This window comes from Rhinoderma darwinii, chromosome 7, assembly GCF_050947455.1.
Source record: "Rhinoderma darwinii isolate aRhiDar2 chromosome 7, aRhiDar2.hap1, whole genome shotgun sequence".
Lineage (NCBI taxonomy): Eukaryota > Metazoa > Chordata > Amphibia > Anura > Rhinodermatidae > Rhinoderma > Rhinoderma darwinii.
In genome coordinates, this window is record NC_134693.1 from 134,246,979 (window position 1) to 134,263,891 (window position 16,913).

The 16,913-nt window shown below is 42.1% G+C and overlaps 1 protein-coding gene across 5 annotated transcripts in view; it reads left to right on the forward strand.

Annotated features, from left to right (window-relative positions):
• The window catches only part of LOC142656806 (G-protein coupled receptor 22-like), a 186,917-nt gene that overhangs the window by 123,314 nt on the left and 46,690 nt on the right, over positions 1-16,913 (forward strand). Inside the window, exon 1 of one of the 5 annotated variants that reach the window (XM_075831723.1) lies at positions 3,470-3,546. The exons of the other annotated variants lie outside the window; for them this stretch is intronic. The gene's annotated coding sequence lies outside the window, so the exon portion shown is untranslated. Of the gene's footprint in view, positions 1-3,469; positions 3,547-16,913 lie in introns of those variants that run through there. 5 annotated transcript variants of the gene reach the window in all.

Consider the following 16,913-nt stretch of genomic DNA (forward strand, 5'->3'; position numbering starts at 1 on the left):
ACTATTATAAAAATGGATTTCCCCTTTAATGCAAAAACTTCCGCTAAAACAATACTAATATACCTAATACTTGTAACTAATTTCTTAGAAACCTCTAGGATTATTTAGACGGCTTCTTCCTGTGGAACAATTAGTGAACAACACAAATTGTCATCTTGGGAAATGCACTTATAATAAGAACAAGTTTGTCCTTTGGGACAAAAGGATGAACAAAATATTTCTGATGATTTCAGGATAAATCCCAGCTGATGTAAACAACAAGACAACTTAAGACAGCATTGCCTTACTTAAAAGATAATTCCAAATTTTACCTTTTCCTGACAACTATTCCTAACTATATAAAAGGGGACGTCACATCAGAGGCAACCCCTTTCAGATCAGAGCCGTTCTTGCCAGGGGAAGCCATGGTCGCTACAGGGGAAATGTATTTCATGGCGGCCATTGAGCAGTTCTCCATCCTGGATCATAAAGTGGAGTATCTTTATGACAGCCATATGCCCTATAAGTTGGTATATGGAAGGTGGTGTCTTTACGAGACAATCACTTTAAATTCAAGTAAGAGGAGAAGTTAGCTACTTCCTCCTCTTCAGCCTAGGTATGCCATTGCATACACACTACCATATACATACCCACTACCATATCACGACCTAAATTGGGGTGTTCACCATTCAAGACTCCAAGAAAGATGGTTAATAATCCCCCATGAGAGCTAGAACGTCGGCCATATTGGTTGTCACCCAGCTTTACTACAATCCGAAACATCTGAACTGAATGTTCGGTGATTAGGTTGATTCTAGATGGAGCTGCTTTAGTACACTCTTGAGTTGACGTTTGCATACATATCAGACACGACACCTAAGCGGCCTCTTCCCACACACATCTACTGCCAACGAAACGTTCCATAAAGACTAAAAGCAGTGATTGCGCAGAATATAAATGAAGGATTCAGATGCGGCAACACATACCTTGCAATTGACAAACACTTCTCGTGGAGTGAGCCGGGAGGGGTTCATCAGCGAAGAATTGGGAGCCTCGGATCTTTACATTACTGAAGTGTTTATAAGTGACTGAAAATATATCCTGATGGAGAAACGTCTTCACGGAGTGCGGTGAAGAGCAGCGCAAATGTTTGCAAATCACAGCGTTTCATTGTCAAATCCTTGCAGCTCCACTTCCTACCGAACCAAAACTCATATAATTAGTGATTTCTAAGCTATGACCCCCACTGATTCCCAGAAGAAAGAAACCACGGCACTAGGTAATACATCGGAACCCTTCAGTCGGAGGTGTAGCTTGAAGCTTTTAGGCCTCAATGCAAAAACGTACACCCCCCCCCCCCCCCATCTACCAGATGCCATATATAATATTGGTGTTTTCCTATATGGCAGAAGGGTATTTGTGCCAAATCAGGCACCTGGTCCTGAGTGGCACTGCTAAATGTCCTGAGTGCCACCCCCTATATGCCCCTGTCTTCAGTGCTGTTCTAAGACTTCTTTAACTTTGTTCCTTTGGAAGCGACAAATAATTCACCTTACAATGTTAGTGACTCACAATCTAATATATGGAAATGTCTGACAAGCACTTAAAGTAAATGTCCACTTTTTAACAGCCTTCTGATTTTAGGTCCAAAATTCTGTGATTATTATTTTCCTAATGTACTGTATCTCCATATCCAAAACAGAGCTCCAAATCCACTGCATAGAGATAGCGAGATGGTAAAATGCCTAGCTACCTGCAGTTACCACCAGGGGGAGCATCCTGCATACGGTTTATAAATTGCAGTGCAGTAAACTCCCCCTAGTGGTGGCTGCAGGTAGCAAGGCATTTATTATATATTAAATGTTAAATAAGGGGCTGTCCACACGTAATGGAATTGCTGCAGAAAATTTCTGCAGCAATTCCGTTGAAATTAGCAGACATTCCGCTGCGGCAAAAACGCACCATTTCCTGTGTTTTTGACAGCAGAAAATGGTGTGTATTTTGCTGCGTTTTTCACAATGCTAGGAGATTGCCACTTTCCGCAGCAGAAATTTACATGCTGCGGTCCAAAAAATACGCGCCGCAGGTCAATTTCTGCTCAGAATTTTTACTCAACATGTGGATGAGATTTGTTATACCTCTCCCACTTGCTGCTACTTTATTCTGCTGCGTATTTTCCGTCAACAATTCCGGACGGAAAATACGTAGCAATTCCGCTACGTGTAGACGAACCCGGGGTTAGGTGGGGACCAAAAGTTATTAGCAGCGTACTCCCTGCAGTATGCGAGTACACTCGCTAATATACATTCCGGTCCTCCGTCGCGCTGATTCTGCATGTACAAGCAGGAACTACAGCGAGTAAAGCGGGGTCAGTCACGTGATGAAGAGTCATATCGTCATCAAATTAGACTGTGCAACTAAACTTCCGGTCCCTCGGCAGCGCTATAAAAATCTATGAAAATCTCAGAATCAGCGCAACGGGGGGGGGGGGGGGGGGGGGGGGCTGGAATGTATATTAGCGAATATACTCACATACTGTAGGGACTACGCCGCTAATAATAAATTCCCCCATAGTATTAAAGGGGTCATGTGGGGACCAAAAGTTGGAGTAAGATGCGACTAATTTATTAAAGAGGCGTACGCCTCAATAAATTTGTCGCATCTTCAGCTGTCCATGAGTGAACTCGATGATCGCTAGATTTCCGCTATAATTTAAAGTTGGTTTCTGGCGTAAAATATAGTAAATGTGTCAGGTTGCGGTGGCCCCTTCTGCTAAGCTCCAGCGATTTTTCAGAAAATGACGAGAGCAGCGGAAATACCATATAGTATATATATATCCCATGTAGTATATTATTATAGATTAGTATATATGTATACGTAAACCTCGGCCACTCATGGTATATGTGACTCTGCAGCATCCGCATCACCCTGGTTACACTCATGAGAGCTCCTTAGAAATGTGAAGACACCTGCGGAGACTATCGGTTTCATGTTATTTTTCCTGGCCATAAAGCGCTGATATAGTCACGTCCCCCACAATGCACAGCGGGCTCCCCAGCTCAGGTAATGAAAGTTAATACTATCAAACCACATAACCCAAAAAGTTTTATTTAACCCTTTATATATCAACGGGAAGAGGCTCTGAATTACCTCTACAAGCGCTGGTCACCAATGGCAATACAAATCCTACAGCAGATTAAAAATAATATTTTATGCTATATCAGGTCTAATATATAGCCGTTGAGTCTCGCTGACTGTCCTGTACCAAGATGTGGGACTAGGGCAAAATGAAGCAGTTGCCCATAGCAACCAATCAGATTCCTGCTTCCTTTTTACAGAGAACCTTTTGAAAATGAAACCAGAACCCTGATTGGTTGCTAATGGCAACTGCTGCACTTTTCCCTTGGACTAGTTTTGAGAAATTGTCCCTGTTGTTTTTCCTAATAGGGTTGGCAATGGCTAAACTGGGGCATGAAATTTAACGTAAACCACCAAACCATCATAGTATATAAAGAGGAGCATTGATGATTTCACACCACGGGTCCTTTAAAGCTTGGAAATCAGCGTGTAAGTCTTTGAGCTGCGAAAAATCTGAATAAGGGCCCATTCACACATTGCAGTTGAGGTGAAGTTAGAACCGCATCCGAAAAAACGCTTTTGCGTTTTTTACAGTGATTTGAGGAGTTTTTTTATACGGTGGCAGTAAAAACCGCATAAAAAAAAGGTGCAAAATCATGCGGTTTTTGGATGCGGTTCTAACCGCACCTCAACTGCAACGACTGAATGGACTCGTGTTTTTGTAGAAATAAAGCTTAATCACTGTACACGCAATCGTTCTGGACATTTTCAATATACTATTTCATATTCAATATATAATGTTTTGATTCCTCGCCATGTTACAAATCTATACTTGCTGTCAGTGAATGGAAATATTTTTGTATTATGGACCCAAAGGCACTGCATGCTGTCGTATTGGTGTCTCCACTCGGTACAATGCAATGAAACCGGTCACAATTTTTTTCTCGCAGATTTAGGCCTTATTTAGACAAACCTGTTTCACGTCCGTGATACGCGCGTGATTTTCGCACAGACCTATGTAAGGCAATGGGGAAATTCAGACATTCCGTGTTTTTCACACACGTGTCCGCTGCGTGAAACTCACGACGTCCTATACTTGAGCGTTTTGTACGCATTACGCATCCATTGAAGTCAATGGGTGCATGTGATTCGGTCGGTGTACGCATAAGTTCCTTGAAATGCAGAGAAAAAAATAAAGGTGCAACAAAACGGACATCAACAACTGATTCGCGCAACAGTAGATCAAGAAACGAAGGAAAAATAAAACCCACTCCTTCATTTCTTTTTCTAAACCTCAAAACCGCGTTTCATAAGGATGCCATATGCACGAAAATCACGCAGCCACGCACCAAACACTTATGACACACGGAACTGCAATGTGCAAAAAACGATGCATTTTTTGCGCACGCAAAACGCACACGTTCGTGTGAATTTCGCCTTATAGAGGAATCGGAGGTACACATATTCCCAAAATGCGGCCCGCGGCACGGCCGTGTGCATTAGGGATTAAACTGTGACCGTACGGAGATATTGCATTGTTGTCAGTCCAGATTGAGGGTGTTTTTACCGTGATTTGCCGCGGTTTCGATGCTAACTGCAAAACCGCTGTAAAAACACACACGTTTTTGCAGTGCGTTTTTCAGCCACACGGCAATACACCAAGAGGGCTTATACACGGAAGTGCTCATGTTGGAGTGTGGCCCCATTCCATGTTTTGCTATGGGGCCCCACGGTTACTTTGTTATATCAGTATAAGAAGAACAATCCCTGACTTTTTTTCTACTCCGGTGACTTTTAAAGCGGTCTCCTGCTGATGTGATTTGCGCACCTGATGATGCATTGTGGGTAATTGCGAGGTGTTTTTTTTCATCCGAGCAGCTTTTTTCAGTCAGTGGGGTTTATTGTTCTGCAGAAATCATTTACGAGCAGCAGATGTCTGGATATTACACGTGAGATGAGAGTATCAAGTCATAAGTTAATTAAATTAATGGCAGTTCTGCTCTCGCCGCCCGGTCGTTGCATTGTGGGACGATGTGAACGTATACCTGCTCCCTTAGGACTCTCCGCTCTGCCAAGCTTCTCATAGAAACCAAATACAATGAACCACACAAAAGCCGCTGAATGTCATAGAATATACAAAAGAATAGCACAACGTTACAACTTTGACGTCTCCTTGTCTGTTTTACAAAAAAAAAAAAATCTTCCCCTATTTTTCCACTTTTTGGATTTTGCAAAGTTCTTAAAGGGTAACTCCACCCAAAATGAACACAACGTAAGTGTATAATTCCCCTATTACATTTATACTGTATCCTTGGTTTTCCTGTGCAACCATTATGGATTGTGATCAGTCATAGGGTCCTCACAGCCATGCATTAATGGTGGCAACCACTCTCTCTGTCATGAAGATTAATTGTCACAGCTCCGCCCATCTTGTGCTAATTCCTGTCTAAGGGTATGTGCACACGCAAACTCAAAGACGTCTGAAAATACTTAAGGTCCTTTTACACTGGCCAATTATCGTGCATAGAACGCTCGTTGCCGATAGTTGCCGTGTGTAAACAGGGCACCGGGTCATCTGCCGATCAGATCATTTTAAAAAACGAAAATATTATCGTGCTGCCGACATGACAATAATGTATGGGGACGAGTGATCGGAGTAACGAGTGCCCGTCCCCATCCATAGCTCCGTGTGACCGGAGCAAACGAGCGTCAACTGTCTCATTGATCGGCGCTTGTTGCATCGGCCAAAATTGGCTGGTGTAAGAGGACCTACACTTCTCCCTCTTCCTGAATCACTTCTGGCTTCGGCTCAAAATCTGCAACAATTTGCAAAGTGTGAATATAGCCGTTAGGTGCAGCCCCACGCTGTAACACTCATCAGTGATTGGACAGTGTCTGATTGTTTAGGGACACACACCATTGACAAGAGGATGGTATCACCCAGTCAGGGCCTGAATAGGTTTGGCTGGTGCTCTGTTCAGTACCTTCTATTGTTCCTCCCTCTTATTATATACCATATAGTGCCTAAATAACACTGCCACACAGTTCCTAAATTACACTGCCCATCGTTTAACTAGGGAATGTATCAACATTATGTTCAGCTGCTTTTCCAAATTGTTGGGCAAAAAGTGTAGGATGGGGAGTGAAAGCTCTGGGTACCCAGGCCATCAGAGTCAGTGGTGCCCCTTAGGTAGTGACAGTTCGTACACCCCTAGAGCTAGCCTTGCACCCAGTTGTCAATTTATTCATACATTTGCAGGAGGAATAACAGAGGAACGGAATTACACAGTGTCACGTTGGGTTCGTGGACCCACTGGCCCGTACCGCCTTGGTGGTATGGCAGCTGGCCAACAGGGCGCAGGTCACAGTCTATAGTTCGTATAGGGTACCTGTGGCAGTTCGGACAGTAGCAAGGCAGGCTCGGCTGGGACTAGGCAGCAGGTAGACGTCAGGCGTGGTATACAGCACAGCACGACTTCAGCTCAGCACGGCACTTGACCAGGATAGCACGGTAAACAGGATACAGGAGCAGGGAACACTAGGAGACCATTTGCATAGACAAACTTAGGGTATGACAACAACGCTCAGGTGTGAGAGGAAGGGGCTGAGCCCTTCTTATAGTCCAGGGTGCTATGGGCTAATTAAACATGAAAGTCCGGTGCGCGCGCTGCCCCTTTCAGAGCGGGCACGAGCGCGCACCCTAAGGGACCCGGCCGAGGTGTGCGCTGGCGTCTTCTGAGGAGGAGACTGGGGCCAGTGCTTGCAGATCCATGGCTTCGGGCGTCAGGAGGTGAGTGAGCCTAACGGCCCGCAGGCAAGGGCATGACACACAGAGTTCTAAAAAAAAAAAAAGGTGGTGTACTTCTGTGAAGTTGTTAAAAATGAAATTGAACTCCTATGCCACTGATGTTCAACCGGAGGCTGTCAGGGTATGCTGGGAGTTGTAGTTTCACAACAGGTGGGGTGCCTCAGGTTGGAGACTTCTATCTTAAATGAGAAAGTAGGATGAGAGTTCTAGTTTAACAACAGGCCACAAGTTGCAGTCCACTGCTTTATATTATGCAAAAAGTACAAAGTAGGCGGCCTAGGACTGTAGCGGATTTACTGCGAGCGCCGGGCTCATACAGCGTTAATCTGGCAAAGACAAAGTTACCGCCAGGCAAAGAATAGGAGAAATAATCTTTGGTTTTAAAAGAGCAGAATTCACATTAATCAGAGTCTTTCCACAAACCTAATCACGGCAATTCCTGTATAATTTATCTGCTCAACATCATGAGAAACAAAAGGCCAGTACTTAGCATCTTGTGTGTTAAACTGCTAAATCAGTGCCTCGCACCAGCGGCTGACCTTGGCTTCCCTGCGCCGACATTCGGAAACAAATTAATGAACACGGCCTGATGAAACCAGGCCGAGGTGCAATTAGTGAGCAATGAATTATGGGTGGGAGTCGGGATCTGCATGAGTGACTACAGCGCTCTCCATGAAGGCTTTATGCAGATTTACATCTTATTTTTTGATTATGCGACCTGAATTTTTATGATTTTTACCATTTTTTGAGCTTTGATGTTCAATAGTGACTTAGCATTGAATGAATATATATGTAAAACTAGGCAATTTTAGAGTTAACCAAATGTTTCTGGTTTAAGGGATCACATAGTTTCAGGGGCATACCTACCATGGAGGCATATGGATTTATACAGATAATATTGACTTCGGTGAGCTCCCCCTAGTGGCAGCTTAAGGTAACCAGAATATTTTATCCCTGTGTCTGGGGGATTGAGCTCCAAATCTGAAGAACATATAGGAGGTGGTTGCCCCGTGTGTCTGCCCTTGGGCGGGGTATATAATTGCTATGAATCCCAGCAGGTAGAGGAAGTTTATTGCTGCCTCATTGTGCAGATTTAAGTTTGATTTGGTGCCGGTCCCTACATCTTGAGCATACTTGCCAACCCTCCCGGAATGTCCAGGGGACTCACGGAAAAAGTGGAGATCTCCTGGACTTCCCGAAGTCTCCCAGGCACAAAATATACTCATCTCTCCGCGGCCCTGCACTCCTCTTCATTCCGGGGCACCACCGCAAACAAGGTCCTGACACTTGCCCTAGCATCAGGACGTAGTCTGCGGCGCTGACTGTGAGTAAAGAGGAGTGCAGGATCGGGGAGAGATGAGAATCTTTACGTCTGGTCTGGGGTCTGTATAAAAGGGATAGTCTGGGATTTGAATTAAGGGGGAGTCTAGTCTGCGGTCTTTACTTCGAAGAGTCTGGTCTGTATTTATTTAGGAGGAGTTTGATATAAGGGTTATATATTTATTTAGGGGTTTTGGTCTGGGGTCTGTATTTATTAAGGGGGTTTTGTCTCAGGTCTGTATTTATTTAGGGGGTCTGATATCTGTATTTGTTTAGGGGGGTTGGTCTGCTGTCTCTAATAGTTTAGAGGGTCTTCATTCACTTTGGTGGTTATTGACATGGTGCTCAGAAATTTTTGTTGACTGATGGGTATATACTAATGAGGAAGAGCCGTATATATACACAATAGACTAGAAGGAGCCCCATAGTAAAATGATGCACCCTGCTGGTGCATGCCACCGCACCATCTCAGAAATGGAAGTCCCTGCAAATGATCAGACAGCCAATATCAAAGGGGTATGGAGCCAGACTGAACTGTGGCCCCTTCCTCATGGGCCCGATATATGCCATAATCTGCCTCTATGGTACATAGACCTTTGCCAAAGGACCCATAAAGAAATATATATATACATGATATTTAGTCAGTCCGGCCTGCTGTACATTTTTGCTCCTCTGGGGCACTACCGTTGCCTCTTCCCATATTTCCAAGCCCTCGCACCATCATTTTTATATAAATGAAGGATTCAGAGGAGCTGTGGTGGGGTGGAGCCTAGCCGCCGAGGTCATGGCTGCTGGCTGCTGAAGGAAGTAGCTGACACAATTTGCCCTATGGAGCCCAATCAATGTTAACCAACCATCTGAGCCGCTGACTGAGCTAAATGAGCTGCCTAAACTGAGAGGCCTTCTGTGAAGGGAAAACAAGAAAGACCAGTGTGAGGATCCTCAAGGTTAAGGAATTTACGATCCTGTCTGCCTTATCTCCAGTTGCCTCTTGTCTCCGCTTGCTTCCGCTTGTCTCTGCTGATGTGTGTGCAGTGTGTGCTACGGTGCTCGTCAAGTCTGCTAAGCTCGTTGTGATTGCATGTCCAGCAACCTTGCTGAGCCCAGCTGTAATTGTTGTCGAACCTGCCGAGGTCCACTGAAGAGAGGCGTCCCTGGGTAGGATACCCCACGAGGTGATTCCCAGCTGTTGGGGAACTGCACTGGGGAAGTGCAACATCACTAACGCGAGGTCCGGCTATAACGATCATCTGTCAGCTGTCTACTAGTAAGGAGGCTGGGCTGGGCTCAAGGATACCACGTGTCTTGGCTCTCCTGGAAGGGAAATCTTTTGTGCTGTGTTGTGCTGTGCTGACCTGTGCTTTGCATTAACTGCGCCAGGAAGAGGAATCAAAGAGATCTGGTAGTATGCTGAAAATATTGAAAGTGATGGAAAGTTAATTAAGTGACTGTACTTTGTAACTCATCCCTCCGTATCTGTGCTTGGCTGTGCTGAACTGTATTCCATCCTGCCCCACCGTGTGTCCAACCGCCTTTTTTTTCCATATCTAATTGTACGTGGCTGAAGGTTAGAGGTTGGAAATTGGGAGGCTGCTTTGGCTGGATTTGGTTCTGGATTTGTTTCGTTTCCGATCCTTTGGTTTTGTTTCTTGTTTTTTGCTACTTAAATTTTTATATAGTATTCATAAAATGAAAAGCAGGTAAAAATTTAGAGTACCAACAAGAAAGGTCAGTCTAAGGTCAGCTAAGATGACTAAACGTAAGGGTAGAACTGTACCTAGGAAGTTAACAGAATATTTTTCTAATGCAGCTCTTTCCCAAGGAGTTGGTTTAGGGCCAGGAATATCTGATGCTATACAAGATGGTGTGAGCCAGTCCGCAAGTATATCTATACGTGATCTAATACAGGACGAAGTTCCACCCGAAGATGGGGCCTCTGGCTCTCCCTCTACATCAAATGAGGACAGGGCCTCATGCGGGGACTCTTTTTCTCCTTTGGTCTCTCCAGCAACTAAAAGTCCTGCTCGAAAAAAATCTCTAAGGGTGGATGAGACTACACTGACAGAATCAGTAACAGATGAACCCTGTGATATTAATCAGTTTCCTTCCTCTGACGCCCCCATAACTGTGGATATATTAAAAGGCATGCTAATCTTGCTACAAAAGGGCATAGATAAAAGTGTGTCATCTTTGATCAGCAAACTACAGTCTAATGTTAATCTCCTGGGTGAGCGTACCGACCATTTGGAACGCAAGATGGGAGATTTCACAACCGCACATAATGAATTAGTGGATGCCCATAATATTTTGGAAAATGACGTTGTTTGGCTCAAACACAAAGTTTCAGACAGCGAGGATCGAGCAAGGCGAAATAATATCAAAATTCGAGGCATAGCGGAGGAGATACCGACTACAGAATTGACTTCTTATGTGAGAAAAATATTCCTCGCTATAATACCATCACTTTCAGAATTAGATTTGATAATTGACCGGGCTCACAGATTACCAAAATCTAAAACAGCACCAGAAAAGGCGTCTCGAGACATATTGGTTAGAATACATTTTTTCCATATTAAAGAGAGACTAATGTTTGAGGCCAGAAGATCAGGCTCGCTTCCGTCTCCTTTTTCAAATATTTTTCTATTCCCGGACCTTTCAGCTGCAACTCTTCAAGCCCGTAGGGAGTATTCTCAAGTTACGAAAACCTTGCGTGACGAGGGTATAAGGTATAAATGGGGGTCCCCGACAAAATTGTTGATAACATATAATGGAACTTTCGTCACTGCTACGTCTGTGGAAGAAGGAATAGCCCTGTTACAGAAATGGAACATTCCTTTACCCGGAAATGTTCACAGAGTTAGGAAGGCCAACTTTCCTTCCACACTTCCTTTGGAATGGAAGTCAGTGAGCACTAGACACCGTACGACTTGATACTTTATGTATATGTTGTTTACATACTAAAGGATAACATGGTATCAATACATTTTGCATTTGGTTAACTCATTTTTAGTTTCTTTTTGATATTATTACTTGAGCAAATTGTGTTATCGGTTCTTTTTCCCAAAGAGAATGCAGTGCGGAATTCGCACTATGATTGTTCTCAATTTATTCTTCTTTCCTTTTTATTATAATTTTTTTTTACTTTCCTTTTCTGTCTCTTTAGTATGTACTCTCTTGTACATGACTTATCTATATAATGGGGCAATTTTGAACTTATGTTTTCAGAAAACTAATTTATTTAAGGTTTTCCTTAAAAACAAAGGTACTGATTTCAGAATTTTAAGGCTCGTAGGGAGTTTCTTGGCGCCTATCTGTATTTGCTCTTTAACCTGTAGACATGGTATTGAAATTTTCTTCAATTAATGTTAGGGGCCTTAATAGTCCTTATAAGAGAAGTCTGTTGTGGCGGGAAGCTAAGGCTCTAAAATGTGACGTTTTATTGGTGCAAGAAACCCATTTTCAGGCGGAGAAAAGTCCGAAGTGTTCAAACAAATATTTTCCACACATTTTTACATCTTCATGTATGGTTAAACGTAAGGGGGTTATGATTGCTATTAAAAATTCAGTCGCTTTTACATTTAAATCACTTATAAGCGATCCCCAAGGAAGATATCTGGGAGTAGTATGTGAAATTAATAATATACTGTATACTATTGTTAATGTTTACTTTCCAAACAAACGCCAACATCACTACTTGGTTACCATACTATCTAAAATTAAAAGCGCAACACAAGGCATGTTGGTTGTGGGTGGAGATTTTAACATGATTATTGACCCAGATATAGATTGTACCACTAAAAGCAGACAAGCCTTTCCTTTTGCATTGACCTTGGTGGAGGAAGGTCTGTTCGATGTGTGGAGATGTCAACATGGGGGGGAGAGGGACTATACTTTCTTTTCTCCTCCACATGGTTCTTATTCTAGGATTGACTTGTTTTTGGTAAATAACAGGGCACTGTTACAATCTAAAGCTTCAGAAATCGGACAGATAACCTGGTCTGACCATGCACCAATTTCGCTTTATATAGAGGAAAAAATGCTTTTCTCCTATCCATCACAGTGGCGTTTGAATGACTATATACTCCTCCACCCTGATCATGCTATGAAATTGTCTAAAGAATTGTCTTCTTTCTTTGAAGTAAATGTCGGCTCAGTTTCTTGCCCCTTTACGGTCTGGAATGCACACAAAGCATTTATGAGAGGGCTACTAATCAAAGCCTGTTCTCAGGCTAAGAGAAAAAGGGAAAACGAAATTTTTAGTATCAACAAGAAGATAACAATTATAAATGATAAAAATAAAACTACACCCACACCGGCATACTCTTCTGAACTGAGGTCTTTGCGTTTGTCACTACAGTCTTTGTTGATAACTCAATATGATATTAATCTTAAACGTTTACAAATGAATACCTATGTACATAATAATAGAGCTGGCGCCTTTTTGGCTAAAAGGATAAAAAAGCTTACCCCACATTCCCGTCTTACTCACCTTATTGATACCCAGGGTAATAAAATAATAGATCCTAGGTTGATAGCTGATCGGTTTAGAGATTATTACAACAATCTCTATAATTTACATTCGGACGATAATACATACCAACCTTCACAGTCAGAAATTGCGGATTTTCTCCTTTCAGTTCCACTGCCCAAGGTTTCTCAGTCTCAACTCGCAGCCATATCGGCTCCCTTCACTGAATTAGAGGTACTTAAAGCCATATCATCGCTTAAACTTCATAAAGCTCCAGGTCCTGATGGATATACGAATAACTACTATAGAGAATACTCACAGATACTAGCTCCTCATTTAATGCAGATATTTAATAAAGCAGCAGAAGAGGGTGCTTTCCCTAAAGAAATGCTCCTGGCCACGGTAGTTACTCTCCCTAAGCCAGACAAAGACCCTACAGTACCAGCTAACTTTAGACCAATTTCTCTTTTAAACACAGACATTAAAATATATGCAAAAATGCTTTCACAAAGATTGTATCATATTATCCCTCAATTGATTAACCCAGATCAGGTTGGGTTTGTGGCGGGACGTCAGGTCTCTGATGGAACTCGGCGGTTTATGAATTTGGTTCAGTGTGTGGAGACCTCAAGAACGCCTTCTCTGCTTCTTTCCTTAGACGCAGAGAAGGCTTTCGATAGAATACATTGGGGTTATCTGTCACAACTTTTTGAACATTTTGGCCTTAAGGGACGTATAAAATCGTCAATATTGGCACTATATTCGTCCCCTTCGGCAAGAGTTTTTTCTGCTGGGTTTCTCTCTGATCCCTTTGCAATAAGGAACGGCACTCGTCAAGGCTGTCCACTTTCCCCAATTGTGTTTGCCCTAGCAATGGAACCCCTAGCAGAAGCAATAAGAACTAACACAAAAATTCAGGGCATCCAAGTAGGGACTAAAACCCACAAAGTCGGTCTTTATGCTGACGATGTGCTTTTGGTGATTTCCGATCCCTTCAATTCTCTACCTGCTATTGAAAATACGATTTCTCAATTTAACAAAATTTCATATTACAAGGTTAATTCAAATAAGTCTAAAATGATGGGGATTGGATTGGATCAGGTTACAAAAATTGCGTTATCTGCACGTTTCCCTTTTGAGTGGAGTGAAGAGAGTATTACATATCTAGGTACCTTTATTACAAGTTCGAGCTCGACTTTATTTACAAAGAATTACCACCCGCTTCTACTTAAGGTATCAAAACTAGCGAATAGCTTCTCCACACCAACGATATCTTGGGCCGGAAAAATTGCTATTGTTAAAATGATGATCTTGCCTATAATACTATATGTATTCCGTACAGTGACTATTCCACTTCCTATCATTTATCTCTCGAAACTTCAAAAGTTACTTACGGATTTCATATGGGCTGGTAAAAAACCTAGGATTCGATTTTCCACCATGTCCCGTTCTTGGTCTTTAGGGGGGATGGGGGTACCAGATATTAGGCGATATTTTCACTCTACGGTTCTTAGCCAGATTTATCATTGGTGGGGTAGACATAACGAACTTAAATGGGTGGAAATTGAGAGGGCTACAGCGGGGGCTCACTTAATTTCTTTTTTGCCACTAAATCATTCTAACCGCCCGTATAGGAACATGAACATGCTTTCTATTGTTGCCTCTATAGCTTCTTGGCAATATTTGATTTCACATACGCCTAAGTCTGAATGTTACCCCCTTCGGTTACTTCCCCTTCGGTATCTTTCCTCCTTTACACCGGAATTAAATGTACTAAAATGGGAGGCAGCTGGGGTTGAAACGATCGGTTCCCTCTACGATTCAAAGGGAATGCTGCCTTTTAATAAATTGGTTGAAATATATGGTATATCCACTCATGATTTGTACAAATATTTTCAGATCCGTCACATCCTAAACAGTAGAAATTTAGATGGGCTACTATTCCCAAGAAGCGCTTTTGTGGCTTTCAACTCGGCTGCGCCTAAAATGAAATGCATCTCGTGGTTTTATTCTACAATTTCTAATGTTCAGAGATTAGCTAAACCAGGGTATTTGCTTAAATGGGAGGCAGAACTGAATATGGTTATTACCTTAGCAGAGTGGCACCAGGCGATAAATTGGGTCCCCAAAATCTCAAAGGGAGAAAGTCACAGAGAAATAGCACATAAAATATTGCTTAGATGGTATAGAACCCCAACACTGTTGAAGAAATTTAACCCTTCCTACTCTCCTCTTTGTTGGAGGAATTGTGGCATCCTAGGCGATTACATGCATGTGTGGTGGTACTGTCCTTTAGTCTTTAACTTTTGGGAAATTACTTTTGTTTTTTTGTCCAGCATTTTAAGGTATAAAATTCGTCCCTCTCCTGCATTGGCTTTGTGTTTTGTTGGTCTTGTTGACATTCCTAGAGACTTAAGGTGTATAACAGGACATGTCATTCTGGCAGCCAGACTGTTGATAGCCAGGTCTTGGAAATCTTCAGACCCCATTACGATCACTGAATTAACTAATCTCATTCAATTTGATTATACTATGGAAAAAATGGTAGCGGTTCGTTCTAACTCATACGGAAAATTTCTAAATGATTGGACGTTATGGTCAGTCTATAATGCCTCAAGAGCATTTCCTTTCTAGACTATAAATATTGGAAGTGTATCTAAGTGACTGGCGTAAAGATATCAAGATATAGCTGTAAGGTCCTAACAAGTCTAGGCAACTGATCTATAGTAGATTATATAGATAAAGTCTTGCATTGCCAATTATATGTATATAATTAGCGGAGCTGTACCTGGGGAAAGAATCGCAAATGCCTTGTGTGTGTATATGTATGTATGTGTATATATATATGTATATATATATATATGTGTGTGTGTATGTGTACACATATGTATATATATATATGTTGTAATCTTGCCTCTCTTCTTTTTCCTTCCCCCCTTTTTTTATTTTTTTTTACTTTTATTTTTATTTTTATTTTTATTTTATTTTTTTTATTTTTTCTCTTTCTCCTAAATGTTTTTATTTATATTGTCGATTAATGAAAGGATATTTGAAATACATGTTGTATCTATTGTAAGATGTGAATATGTTTGAGAAAAAAAAAAAGTAACCTGCTTTCTTTTTTTTGTTGTTTATGTTATGTTGAAAAATAATAATAAAGAAATAAATTTAAAAAAAAAATAAATGAAGGATTCAGAAGTTATTCTTCTGTAATGAGCCGATGGCTAAACGCTAATAATGTTATGGGTAAGTTATTCATATTTAAAATGAATGAAGTCTTAATACAAAAAAACAACAGTGATGTGACGTCACCATGGGGGTAATGCCGCTCCTGGACTAGGTCAGCTCCACCAGCCATAGGAGCATAATAGGGTCATTTTTTTTGTTACCAGCAGTCAGCATAGAGGTTAGCAGAACTATTATATAGAGCATTGAGGTCATGAATTTAACCAAAAATGCACCACATGGATAGGGATCTGTGTCACAAATATTTAATTTTATAATATTTCTTTATTGGGGTAGGAGATCAGCTTTTCAGATTCACCGCTTTCTGCATGATCCGCTGCAAAAATGGCTCAGATTTCTGCCACAGATCATCCACGGATTTGCAATATGCCGCAGAGGTGTTGGGGGATTAGCCCCATTGTCATTCATTAACCATCTGATTTTCTATGCATTGCAAACAAAAATCTGCAGCATGTGAACAGCAGAAACCCCAATCACATGCATGAGATGAAGACGGTCAACAGATTTGACGCAGATTTCAATCCGACCTGTGTGAACAGGGTCTAAAGGGCCTTTTACACCGTCCGACACTCGGCCGATGCAGCGAGCGCCAATCAATGAGACATCGTTTGTTTGGCGCTCGTTTGCTCCTGTCATGGGTGGCGAGAGGTCGTTACTCCGATCGCTCGCCCCATACATCATCATCATCATGTCGGCAGCGGGTCTCTGTTATTTTACTTTTTAAAACAATGCAATCCGCAGATGAACACTCGTCTGCACGATGATCGCCCTGTGTAAAAACCCCTTTACAGTGCCAGGTACTTCTACTGCTAAATAGTCCTTGAGTTGTCCATTTATTTCATGATGTTCAATAAAAGCCTTTAGTCAGCAGGCATATTGTACGTGCGTTTAAAGGGGAAGTCCGCTTTGGATAATCCCTTTGTGTTGGAAAGATCCCGTGATAAAATGATCACAAGGTGTCCTGCTGCTGGGACCACCATCGATCAGCTGTGATCTGTGTGAGAATCTGGCAGC